A 13,301-nucleotide genomic window follows, 5' to 3' on the forward strand; every position below is an offset into this window, starting at 1 on the left:
TCTGACTGGACGTTTATAATCCCTGTCGCGCCCTCCTTATCAGCTGTAGCGTGAAGTTAGGTTTAGTTATCTTCTATATCCATACAGAAACCTAACCATGCTTGTTTTGCTGAGACCGGAGATATAAATATTTGGTTGTTGCTAGCATACCGTTTTCCCCGAGACCGAATAGAGCGTAAAATAGCAAAAGTGCATTGTGACTAGGAAGGGAGCTAACTCCTCGATATCAATAATCAATTTGAACTTCCAGGTCAGCGCATATAGCTTTGGTAGGGCTAGTGGGCTGTTGGCAATTTAAAACCCGAGGATTAACCAGGGTGTTTATCCGGGATTAAGGATTAATATCCGGACTGCTTGTAGGTAAGTACAGTATGTATCTGTTTATAAAACTTTTTTTCTACATTTAATGTAGGGAACGAGCGACTCGCTAGTTTTATAATTATAAATAATCTGTGTTTGTAAGCATGTGTACCTGGGTAACTTACCTCTATATAACGAGAGGTAAGTTGTTCAATCCAGAATGAAAATGAACATTTCTGCCATCAAGGTTACACTTTAATGTCTAAAGTCGTATCTGACCCGTATGACCATCTGAATATATCATGTCAGATGCGACCTTAAGATGTTTCTCCAATTTTATTAACTTGTGTCAAAAATAAACATATGGCGCTATGGTAAGCGAAGTTATTTCTCTTGCAAAATCTCTTATGACTTTTGTAAAACATTTTTCCTGCGTATATGCTTGGCTAGGGCAGACTTAGAAGAAGTTATGCTATTTGAATAGCAAAGCTGATACAAAGCTCATGAAACGAAATGTCTTATAAACAACCTCGCGTTATTAAGTTATACACAAATTCAGTTCGGATCCTCAATCGTTACAATGCCTTAACGGCATCATACCAATAGAAACTTCATCATATGGAGTTATGTAAATCTATTGAAAAAACAAAATCTGAAACAACAACATGTGTTATGAAGTAACGCATGACAAGAAAAGGTGAAACGCAATAAAAGAACACACAGTGTAACACAGTGTAACATCATTATGGAATATCAAGATTAAAAGGAAGTTTGAAAGAGAAGAGTTTTCAAAGACGTCCTTTAAAATGCTTAGTATCCCGAACACAATGCCGGAGGGGTTGTAGCTATTCCATCGGTTTACGTGAGTCAATGTGCGTGTCCAGAATATAAAAAAAGCCCATTGACAGTGATCCGAGAGGCCTTGTTGAAATGAAAGGGAGATCAAGTATCTTGGGGTACTCTGGACAATATCCATGTATAGCATTGACTAATCTGTTCTGGGGACGTAAGGAAAAGAACCTGTATTTTGCACTCCCTTTTGCCGCATAAATAAGGTAATAGCAATTAAATACAGTTATGTATTTCCCTTGTGTAATTTATCCAAATGTCGCCAATACAGTGATCATTGTCTTGTCGGGTATGTTGGCGGAACCGAGCAATGCAACCAATATGTATTACCTGGAAGTGTAATGGTTTATTACCAGATGTCATTTGGCTCATTTTGGCAGACAGGAAACTGTATCAGAAGATTCCTATATTCCTCATAAATGGCACGGCCTTCACGCAACCGGTACTACTGTTCAGCTGATAGCAGCTTAAACGTTTATAATCTAAACATGGTCACTTCCTCACCTTCACTTCTCAGTAACCTTATATAAAGTATCCGTTTGTCATTCACATTCCATTCTGATACTATGGCGATAAATAATTTTAATCCTAAACCAAATAAGATATCGTTTTTAAAATATATAATGTTGAATATATTCATATGGCAACATTTCATTAACTTGTATTGATAGTTCATTTATAACACAACATTAAATTGATAAAGATATCTGCTGTGTAATTATCTAATGCACACAACTTCATGCTTTATATTAAACAACAGAAATACAAAAACCCAGTAAATTTGAAAACAACATTAAAAAATGTATCAATGAACAATCGAATCGCTAAATTGCAATACAATTTTGTATATATATATTATCGTGATGCTACATTGACGATAGGATAAACATTGTTTCCCAAGTAACGTTATATTCAGCAGCATGAGCCCATTAATATCTAAAACCTCATTAACTTGACATAATCTCGGGATCGGGTTGTTCAAATTCTGATTAGCTTATGGTATCGTTAACGCAAACTTTCGAAATATGATTTAAGGGTGCAATCTAAAGCATTTCCAATATAGTTATTGTTTTCGCCATTAAATGGCGATTTTGCGTCTTAACACATACAATTTTATTTTGAAATGTTTGTCTTATTCAAAATATGATGGTTTAAAAATTACGTGAAATTGTCGTTAAGCTTAACAGACCTTTTGTTCAACAAACAATGATAAGGCCGCACTAAACCGGTCATCTTTTAAAGATCCAATGCTCAACCTGAAGTTTCCCATTAAAGGCATAGTATCCATACATCGACAGACGCTAGAGGTTTACGGTGATTTAAACTACAGCGAAAGATACGGTCACTGAGACAGCGAAAGATTATTCATGTTCAATGTAATACAACCTTCTATTTATTACCGTATAAGCACACTGCAAAATGGAGGGGTTTCGTGTGTGTCCCTCGCAGAGGACCATTTGGAAAGTTTTGAAATCATTACCGAGTTCTTTCGCGTTATTATGTTACAAAGGCTAGAAATCATAAACAATCATACCATGACAGGCCTGATCTATTGATAACGATATAAATTACTCTGCTGGACGGTCGATTAATTAAACATATACTTTGCCTGTTAGTTGTTATATCGATATTATCGTGCTATTTATTTTGCAAAGTAAAGAACGTGAAGCCGACTTGATAAATGGACTAATATAATACAATGTCTCTGTGTCCAAATTTCTGGTACAACACAGTTATTTTATGTCTTCAAGTGTTTAAGTATATATATAATCGATTGATTGCTGATAAAGTTTGTTAACATTACGGACAAAGAGTTTGACAAACTTTAAAATTCCGCAAAGGTCTTGAAATGTTATGGGTCATTTTCAGCCTCATAAAATCTCAACATGAATTTATTGACCATTTTCTTTGATAAACATCTTAAGCAACGTTTAAGCATGCCAAATACTGATGGGTGACGCACGCGGAAGCTTTAAAAAAAATAAGGTGTTTAGTTGATTTGCTTCAAAATGGCAAATTTCGTAAACAAGAGTATAATTCATACCACAGCCATGCGCGTGCCAATTAACGTCTCTAATGGGTTATATATTCCATTAACGGTTGATCATGCACGTTGTACCTGGATCTGTTGATGTCAATTTACACTTATATCTTGTTTATCATCTATTCACACATGTATCATGGTAATCATTTATTATGTATATCAGTTAAGTCCCTGAAGAGATTCGTGACGTATATTGGATACTACGAACTATGGCTAAATTCAATCATGCATAGCGTGTACCATAAATTCTAACCGATTGAATATAGGTATCTGTGAATAAGAACAAGTGTTGGTTTTGATTTTCACTTCAATAAGTAACAGTTTAATGGAATTGGTGGTGTGTATTGGTGACATGTCTATCTAAACGTCTAGATTGTTAGTACCGAGTTGTCTTCCTTCATTACACGTGTGTTAACATGTGAATCTGAGATCTGTTCCTAAACAGGAATTATTATGTGCCGGAGTGTGTAACCAGATTCTCTCTTCAAGGGTGAATATTGTTATCATTTGTTACCTGTTGTCGTAATATACAGTAATCGATTTTGACCTCGCATTACAGTTTTGTTTACAACTCGGTTTTTTTGTTTCCTTTTCATTACAGCTTTAAGATTAAGGTAGAAGGCCCAAACACTTTTTACTGTATACCTTAGAAGGTTATTTAACTGCTAAATGTGTGATATTTCCTCTATATTAACATCATGGCATTGCATCAGTGTACAAATGTACAACTTTAACATATGCACATTATAGAGAGTAATGGGGAAATGTTATTACAGAACCCTATATAACGTTACAACCTTAACATATGTACGTTATAGAGAGTAAGGGGGAAATGTTATTACAGAACCCTATATAACGTTACAACTTTAACATATGTACATTATCGAGAGTAAGGGGAAATGTTATTACAGAACCCTATATAACGTTACAACCTTAACTTATGTACATTATAGAGAGTAACGGGAAATATTATTACAGAACCCTATATAACGTTACAACCTTAACATATGTACATTATAGAGAGTAAGGGGAAATGTTTTTTACAGAACCCTATATAACGTTACAACCTTAACATATGTACATTATAGAGAGTAAGGGGAAAATGTTATTACAGAACCCTGTATAACGTTACAACCTTAACTTATGTACATTATAGAGAGTAAGGGGAAATGTTATTACAGAACCCTGTATAACGTTACAACCTTAACATATGTACATTATAGAGAGTAAGGGGAAATGTTATTACAGAACCCTATATAACGTTACAACTTTAACATATGTACATTATCGAGAGTAAGGGGAAATGTTATTACAGAACCCTATATAACGTTACAACCTTAACATTTGTACATTATAGAGAGTAAGGGGAAATGTTATTTCAGAACCCTATATAACGTTACAACCTTAACATGTGATTAATGAACAATTCAAATTGTTGTCAGTAAAAACAAAGACTTCTAAAGCAAAACATGATAATCAAAACACATCAATGTTATCTATCGAAACCTATCTATAGTACTGAAATGATATCAGATGTTCGTGATTTTGTTGTATTCGTATTTTCAAATATCCCATATCCAACATTTGAGCGACCGGGGCCTGGATGATATAAGTAATATTAACGTATAGCGTGCCAGAACAAATTCCAGATACAAGGCTACGGCCAACCTTGGTGACGGCTAGTCTACATGTAGACTCAAGTACTTTGTATGATGTAAAGTTTTGATGTTTTTGTTCTAAAATCGAATTTCAACGTTATAATCCAGAATGCATTATTCCCGAAGTAGGTAGATAAGTGCAATATACTGTTGGTCACCTTTGTGATGTCAAGATTACGAATTTCATATTACGGCAAACATATGTAATCCTTTATCAGTGATTTACATGAATTTATTGATGTATGTTGATGTATGTTCAGCTTAATCGTAATCTAATATGACATTTGTCGACATTAAGAAGTGTGTTCCGACAACAATATGTTTAGTTAACTTGTCGTTTACAATACTTTATTATCTGCTAAACACCAAGTTATCACCAATAGTTGTTTTGCGCTCTGGTTAAGCATAGTGCATACTATTTTTTCAAACCTCTATCTACTTCCTAGGCTTTCACGTCAAAAACACTTTGTTCCGTAAGTATGTCTGAAAGTCGATACGAATGTTTGAAATAAGGGTGAATAAGTTACAGCAAAAACAATGTAATACCGAAGTATCAACAGGACTTTAATTCGAACTTAATGCCAGGTTGTCGAAGTGAGAACCGGTGTAATGCCAATGAAATAACAAGCCATTTTGTATTCATATCACGTAAGGAAGTGTTATTTTCCCCGATGATTATCAGTATGTCGATCATAAAGCTTTTAAAAAGTGTGTATAATGGCGAATAAATTAACATTGGCTGCTTCAGATATATTGCAAAGAACAAAAGCAATTATCAACAGCGCATAACATCAACATGTTTATTTCTTTGTGAAACTAAGGCACACTTTTCCCAATGAGAAACAGGGACTGCAGATTACTCATCCTTTGTTCTTCTGTCCAACTGAGCTATAGACAAAATCCTTATAGCACGTACAGTAACAAGTGAGTATTCACCGCTGTGACCTACCCATTCTGTGAAAAGTATTCACCACTGTGACCTGCCCACTCTGTGGAAAGTATTCACCACTGTAACCTGCCCACTCTGTGGAAAGTATTCCCCACTGTGACCTGCCCACTCTGTGGAAAGTATTCCCCACTGTGACCTGCCCACTCTGTGGAAAGTATTCCCCACTGTGACCTGCCCACTCTGTGGAAAGTATACACCACTGTGACCTGCCCACTCTGTGGTAAGTATTCACCACTGTGAATAGACAAAATCCTTATAGCACGTACAGTAACAAGTGAGTATTCACCGCTGTGACCTACCCATTCTGTGAAAAGTATTCACCACTGTGCCCTGCCCACTCTGTGGAAAGTATTCACCACTGTGACCTCCCCACTCTGTGGAAAGTATTCACCACTGTGAACTGCCCACTCTGTGGAAAGTATTCACCACTGTGAACTGCCCACTCTGTGGAAAGTATTCACCACTGTGACCTCCCCACTCTGTGGAAAGTATTCACCACTGTGACCTCCCCACTCTGTGGAAAGTATTCACCACTGTGACCTCCCCACTCTGTGGAAAGTATTCACCACTGTGACCTCCCCACTCTGTGGAAAGTATTCACCACTGTGACCTCCCCACTCTGTGGAAAGTATTCACCACTGTGACATGCCCACTCTGTGGTAAGTATTCACCACTGTGGCCTGCCCACTCTGTGGTAAGTATTCACCACTGTGAATAGACAAAATCCTTATAGCACGTACAGTAACAAGTGAGTATTCACCGCTGTGACCTACCCATTCTGTGAAAAGTATTCACCACTGTGCCCTGCCCACTCTGTGGAAAGTATTCACCACCGTGACCTGCCCCCTCTGTGGAAAGTATTCACCACCGTGACCTGCCCGCTCTGTTGAAAGTATTCACCACTGTAACCTGCCCACTCTGTGGAAAGTATTCACCACCGTGACCTGCCCGCTCTGTTGAAAGTAGTCACCACTGTAACCTGCCCTCTCTGTGGAAAGTATTCACCACCGTGACCTGCCCATTCTGTGGAAAGTATTCACCACTGTAACCTGCCCACTCTGTGGAAAGTATTCACCACCGTGACCTGCCCGCTCTGTTGAAAGTAGTCACCACTGTAACCTGCCCTCTCTGTGGAAAGTATTCACCACCGTGACCTGCCCCCTCTGTGGAAAGTATTCACCACTGTGACCTGCTCATTCTGTGGAAAGTATTCACCACTGTGACCTGCCCCCTCTGTGGAAAGTATTCACCACTGTGACCTGCTCATTCTGTGGAAAGTATTCACCACTGTGACCTGCTCATTCTGTGGAAAGTATTCACCACTGTGACCTGCCCATTCTGTGGAAAGTATTCACCAGTGTGACCTGCCCACTCTGTGGAAAGTATTCACCCCTGTGACCTGCCCAGTTTGTGGAAAGTATTCACCACTGTGTCCTGCCCACTCTGTGGAAAGTATTCACCACTGAGACCTGCCCACTCTGTGGTAAGTATTCACCACTGTGGCCTGCCCACTCTGTGGTAAGTATTCACCACTGTGGCCTGCCCACTCTGTGGTAAGTATTCACCACTTTGACCTGCCCACTCTGTGGAAAGTATTCACCCCTGTGACCTGCCCAGTTTGTGGAAAGTATTCACCACTGTGTCCTGCCCACTCTGTGGAAAGTATTCACCACTTCTGTGAAAAGTATTCACCACTGTGACCTGCCCACTCTGTGGAAAGGCCGCGTGTTCGTGTCCTCCGGATTACATTTATGTCTGTGAAAACATAGTAAAGGAGATTATTGTACAAACCGTCCTGCTCGTGCGTGTGCGTCATTTTAACCGAGGTCAATTGCAAACGACTACATGTACATTACTCCTCGCTGTGTCGTAACGAACGTTGAATAACGTGGGGTTTTATTGATGACACATACTACTGTTATTGAGATTCAAATATTCAACAACTTGTTTGATCATTGATTTGTATTTCCAATGTTTGCTTTGATTCTGCTCATCAAAACATTCTGTTGAAAATAATAGATATTATATGCAATACTGTAGTGGTGTGTGCAATTGTCAGGCCAATGTAATAGTGAAAATTACATTCGAAAAAAACAATCAATTTTACAACGACCTCTGAACACTGGAAGATGGAATTTATTCTGGAATGATTTGCATGCAATACTAGTTAAATTTGTATTTCTGTTGAAGCCAAAACTTGTTAAGGATGGCCGTTAAGTGTTTTACTGATACCTTCCTAATTTTACTGTTTTTCTACCTGTTCGTTGACGTTTATTGCCACTAAGTAATCCTAAACGGACTAGATGGCAGTAATTTATTCTTTGGTTGGCTCTTTGTATTGCCTTAAGTATTTTTTTATATTTTTGCATCTCTACTTCGTATTGGTAGTGACAATTTCGTTATATCATTATTTCCTCTATCTGGCCAATCCGGTTTACTAAAAGTAATATGGCAAAGAGTGGTCTGGTGGTGAAGCACTCACCTTTCACCAAGCTGGCAGAGGCTCGATTCCTTGATTGGACGTGAATGGTATGTGATCTCTTGCCCAATCACGTGGGATTGTTATCGGTGGTCCGCCGTCCGCTCAAATAATAGACCTATATAAACGCTATTTTCCGGGTCAACAAGAATTAAAATATAAGTTAAACTTGAATTAACTATTTCAAATAGATAAATATCATCAACATTGTATACTTTGATGTTTATCTCTACAAGGGAGCAAGGAAACTTGAAAACTGAAAATGAAATGATGATGAGAGTGCTTTGTGGTATTGATGAGAACATGTGGATGATGGTTTAAAAGGTCTATCTATCGAACACGCCAAAATAGTCATTTAACTAATTCTTATTTTGTCACATATGATATGAGCATATTTCATATATTCTCTAACTGATTTTATTAGTAATACTTCAATTTTACTGTCGATACATAAGAAAAAGCTACAATTTTCTAACTTAACATCCCTGCGGTTATAAAGAATAAAGGAGCTAGAGTCAGTGGGTCTGTAGAGTACACTACGTATACACAACGATCCTATTGTAGGGTTTACATGGTGTTTAATCACCCACATTTATAATACAAAGGGAATAACACCACGCACTCGTGTAAATATATTTAGTGTTGAAGGTGACTTGGTTCTTTGGATCAATATTTACATACCTTGGATTAAAGACCTACTTGTGAAGTTAACAGTGGTATTTAGTGGATTTTCGACGTGCTTCAAAGATGTTATTTTTATTTTATTTATACCAAACAAACTATGGACTTAGCAGGTTGTTGTGTGGTTGTATTTATCTAACTATTCAAGATGTAGTTTTCATTGTACTCGTTATATTCCTACTTACGTGTCTTCATGAGAAACAAAAAAGAATCATGATGTTTTTTCCTTTATGTAAATGTATTTAAATGTCAAAACTCTAGCCCATAAAGCGCAACAAAATGGTATTCTGCTTTTATCGACATCAACATAATTCCTTCATCTTTTGTAGTTTACATTACAAAGCCTCAAATACATAATAACTAGGTGTGATATTTAGGGTATGTTATTAACAAATGGCTGTGAAAAGGACGTAAATCCTTCACCTTAAGACTCGCGGTTCATATCTGATGCAATGCCATGTTATATGGCGACGGTTTCCCCATCGAATTACTGTATAAAAGTTGCATAAACTATTTGAAGCATCTCCAGGTTTCTCCATAGAAACAATTTAGAGTAAAATGAAACCAATTACACAACAGCATCGAAATAGGAATGCAACAAGTTAAACGAACATGTAAATTAAAGGAAATGCTTTATATTATTGAGAAATATGTCACCGCACATAACAAATATAATGCTTAATTCATCACAACATGTTATAAGATATGTAATTTAAAATACTAGATACGTCATCAAAATATCAAATAAAAATATAAGCAATGAATTTTATTTCCAGTTTTCCGAAATCAATATCGATGTTTTACGATACAACGAGTTAGACTCTGCTTGTCGATTTCTAACTCCAAAATCTTTACCACCACCCTCATAGCCACTGTGATCTCTTTTGAGGAGCGGCACGTTTCATAATATGTTCGCTTTACTCGTTAATAATTTTTAATAAACCAGTACCCCTTTGATTTTTAAAACTCATAAAATTAAATCCATCTCCCCTTTTGTTTTAAGAGTTGGTAAGACCAGTTCGGAATCCTATGTTGTTGGCCCCAAGTATCACCGCTGACTCATAGAAGGACGAAACAGCTGTATGATGCAGTGTTATTCCTTTTAGCATACTGTATCTAACAATCACTCGTGTGTGACCTACGCTCATTATCTATATTTCTCATCATATATGATGGGAAATAATGTTATAAATACCTTAACTATCTTTATAGACAGAGGGTAAAATCAAGACTTTACGATACGAGAAAATAGGGAATCTAAATATTAGGTCTGCGGTATTTAGAAATATAAAAATAAAATAAAATTGACGATGGTACTTGATTACATGAACAGGGTTGTCACGACTATTAACCTGTGCTCTATAAACGGACGTTTAACAGTGACATAACGTCCTTTGTCCTGTTTATAATGCACTCAGCACGTGGGCGTTAAGAACGACTGTCCATTTCACTTTGTGTGTATTACACTCAGCATTAGACGATGTTAAACAGGGACACTAACTGTCTTGCACTCTACATGTAATGAAATATTGATAGGACGTCAAATTGGAAATACTTAGGCACAATATATGTAAAGCATTTATTTTTGTAAGTAGTAGAGAAAGATAATTAATCGCTATAATTCGAGGTTCTTATATACCGCTTCATCACAACATAGTTCGTAGGTCGTCTCAAAACGGTTCACAAATTATTATCCGTGGCCTTTGCAACCAGCCAATATCTTTCTCAACTACCTGTGGAGCATAAACCCGGGGCGGCTGCTATTTCGGCGCACACAGCTAGCATTCAACCATTCTAGCACTGCCCAACAAAGTACCTCATTTACAGCTGAGTAGACTGGAACAAGCTGAGTAAAGTATCTTGCTCAAAGATATAACACAGTGCTGTGACGTGACTCGAACCCGCAACACTTCGGTGATGAGCCCTGCCTCTTACCACTAGACTACCGTTCCTCCTAATGCAGCCAGAGAAACGTTAGTCGTTAAGCAACATTTCTAGCTGATCTGAATTTGTATTTTCTTAATGCTGTATTCATACATTGACTGTTAGAAAATGGGGAACAGACATTTTCTAACGTGTGAATGACATAATATGCCTCAAAACGACACGTATGAAAATGGCGTCCTAATCAAAACATACGTTTTATTCATAGTACATTATATGACACACACAAAATAAAATGTGGTTGTAGATTCTGATGCGTATTACCTCTATTCAAATTCTCTGAGGAAATTATTCAAGAGGGTAACGTTTTATTTTTAAGAATTTAGCGTAAATGTATGCAAGCATAGATCTGGAATTCACGAAGCACGTGAATGATTATCTATATATAGCGTAATTAGAACCGTCTGAGTGCAACGCGAATCTAGTCCACACGAACCAGGTCGGAATGCATGTTTCCTAAGTTATGGGTACTTGAAATATACATTATCTACGGGAGTGTCAAACATACGACAGTTCTGTGGCTGTACTACTGGATGTAAACGCGTTATGAACTTCGATGTTTATTTATTTAGGAAACAAAACAATAAGAGGATACCGAGGTGTCAACAAATGTATACTTAGAAATCAAAATCGGAAAAAGGGCAAAATTTTAAGAAAGGAACAATTTATATAGGGACCCTTGAAAATAAGAAATCAGACCATTCGTTCCGGAAAGAAAAACGTCTGCTGGTTCATAGACGAGACTCGCTATGTAAATCAAAGTTACATTTAAGTATCTCAAAGCGAGGACGATGATTGTGAAAACTAAACAACACGACACCATGATGAAAGTAACCACAAATATCGACCATCATATCACACAACGAAAGCACAATAATTCAATTCGAATGTATATGGTCTAATTCGACGGAATAAAAGTTGATTTTCTAAACACTAAACAAAAACATGAAAGCAATAATGGAGGTAATGTATTACAGCATTGATTTATTAATTACTTAATTACGTCATTTAAACCGTTCTTAAAAGCCTACTTTGGAATATAATACTCCATATTGATCTATAAATTTTACCTGGACATTTAATATTTTGCATATAATAAACATAATAGACGTTTCTGTTCTATAATTGTATTCCATCGACTGATATGAGCTATACTAATCTTGTACAACGTAGGTATTGAATACCTGTGTTTTGTCAACAGTAAATGTCGGCTACCCATCTATAGGGAATGCTGCCAGCACACGAAGTGTTATTGTTGATGTGGTCGCCTTCGTGATAAATGGATTGTTTATGAAGGTGCTTATTTCAAATAGAATTTAGAAGATCTACATTGATTATAATGGTTGTGTTTACATCGTTTGAGTAGGGCATGTTCAAAAAGCATTTAAATTACTTGATCGTGTCGGCGGTCGTTTTATCGAACATGATTAGAAATAGGAGTGATTCTAGCATACGTCATCTACGGCAGAAAGTAGCCTCAGCTCCGTCTAGTTATGCAACTTTACCAATACCAATATATACTAACTTTACTTACAGGGAGTCAGTTTGACCTTACGTCGCTCTCTTTGGCCCTGTAACAACCATACCACAACACTGAGTGTTCACATGTTAAGGATAGAACAACAATTATGAGAGGTTCTTTTTACACAACCAATAAGCTTTTCTATGTGACGTTTCGATGACTAGTACGATACGTACACTGTCACCTACATCAGACAAAAAAATATCAGTTTTATTTAAAATCAGCTGTTGTATATAGTTAGACACAGTTAGACACAACTGTATACACAATTGTGTATATGTCTAACATTTCATAGTTGCAATTACTTTACAACAGTGTGGTTTGACTTATTATAGCATTTTTCTTACTTTAATAAAAACGAAAATTAAATATATAGAGACCGTTCATAGGATTTTCATACAAGAATCTCGAACGAATTCCATAAAAAGGGAGGAAATAGGAAAGGCTATGAAAATCCTTTTTTAATCTGTATAAGGACATTTATCTTGTGTTGCACATGTCATTTAATAAGAACATTATTACTAAATTATTACACTCTTACAACATTTCACGATTAATACAAAATGTTACATAATGGCGTTACATAATTACATATGAAACTGCTTTTGTTAACATAAATTGTATTGTAATGTCACGTTATACTTCAGTAGGTGATAATTACCAACTCTGGTTATCGGTGATACTTAATGGAACACACACTCACGTGAGCGGTTCACCGACTTAAACTATTGTTCGATTCCTGTGACCTTCGTACAGAACCGTCTCGTGCTTTTTAAGCTATCTACTGCTACCAAGAATACAAATATTGAGATGTGCGTATTTATATACGATCAAAAGGCTTGGAACTATTCAGATGTGGACCCACACTAGAGTCC

General features: G+C 36.7%; 1 protein-coding gene across 2 annotated transcripts in view; it reads left to right on the forward strand.

Moving 5' to 3' along the window:
• The first annotated feature begins 280 nt into the window (after nt 1-280).
• Nucleotides 281-13,301, forward strand: part of LOC110454104 (calpain-5-like) — a 42,583-nt gene continuing 29,562 nt past the window's right edge. The window contains exon 1 of one of the 2 annotated variants that reach the window (XM_021503497.1): nt 281-369. The gene's annotated coding sequence lies outside the window, so the exon portion shown is untranslated. The remainder of the gene's footprint in view (nt 370-13,301) is intronic. The other variant, XM_021503489.1, reaches the window with a different exon arrangement.

The sequence above is a fragment of the Mizuhopecten yessoensis genome, unplaced genomic scaffold (assembly GCF_002113885.1).
Source record: "Mizuhopecten yessoensis strain PY_sf001 unplaced genomic scaffold, ASM211388v2 scaffold905, whole genome shotgun sequence".
Classification (NCBI taxonomy): domain Eukaryota; kingdom Metazoa; phylum Mollusca; class Bivalvia; order Pectinida; family Pectinidae; genus Mizuhopecten; species Mizuhopecten yessoensis.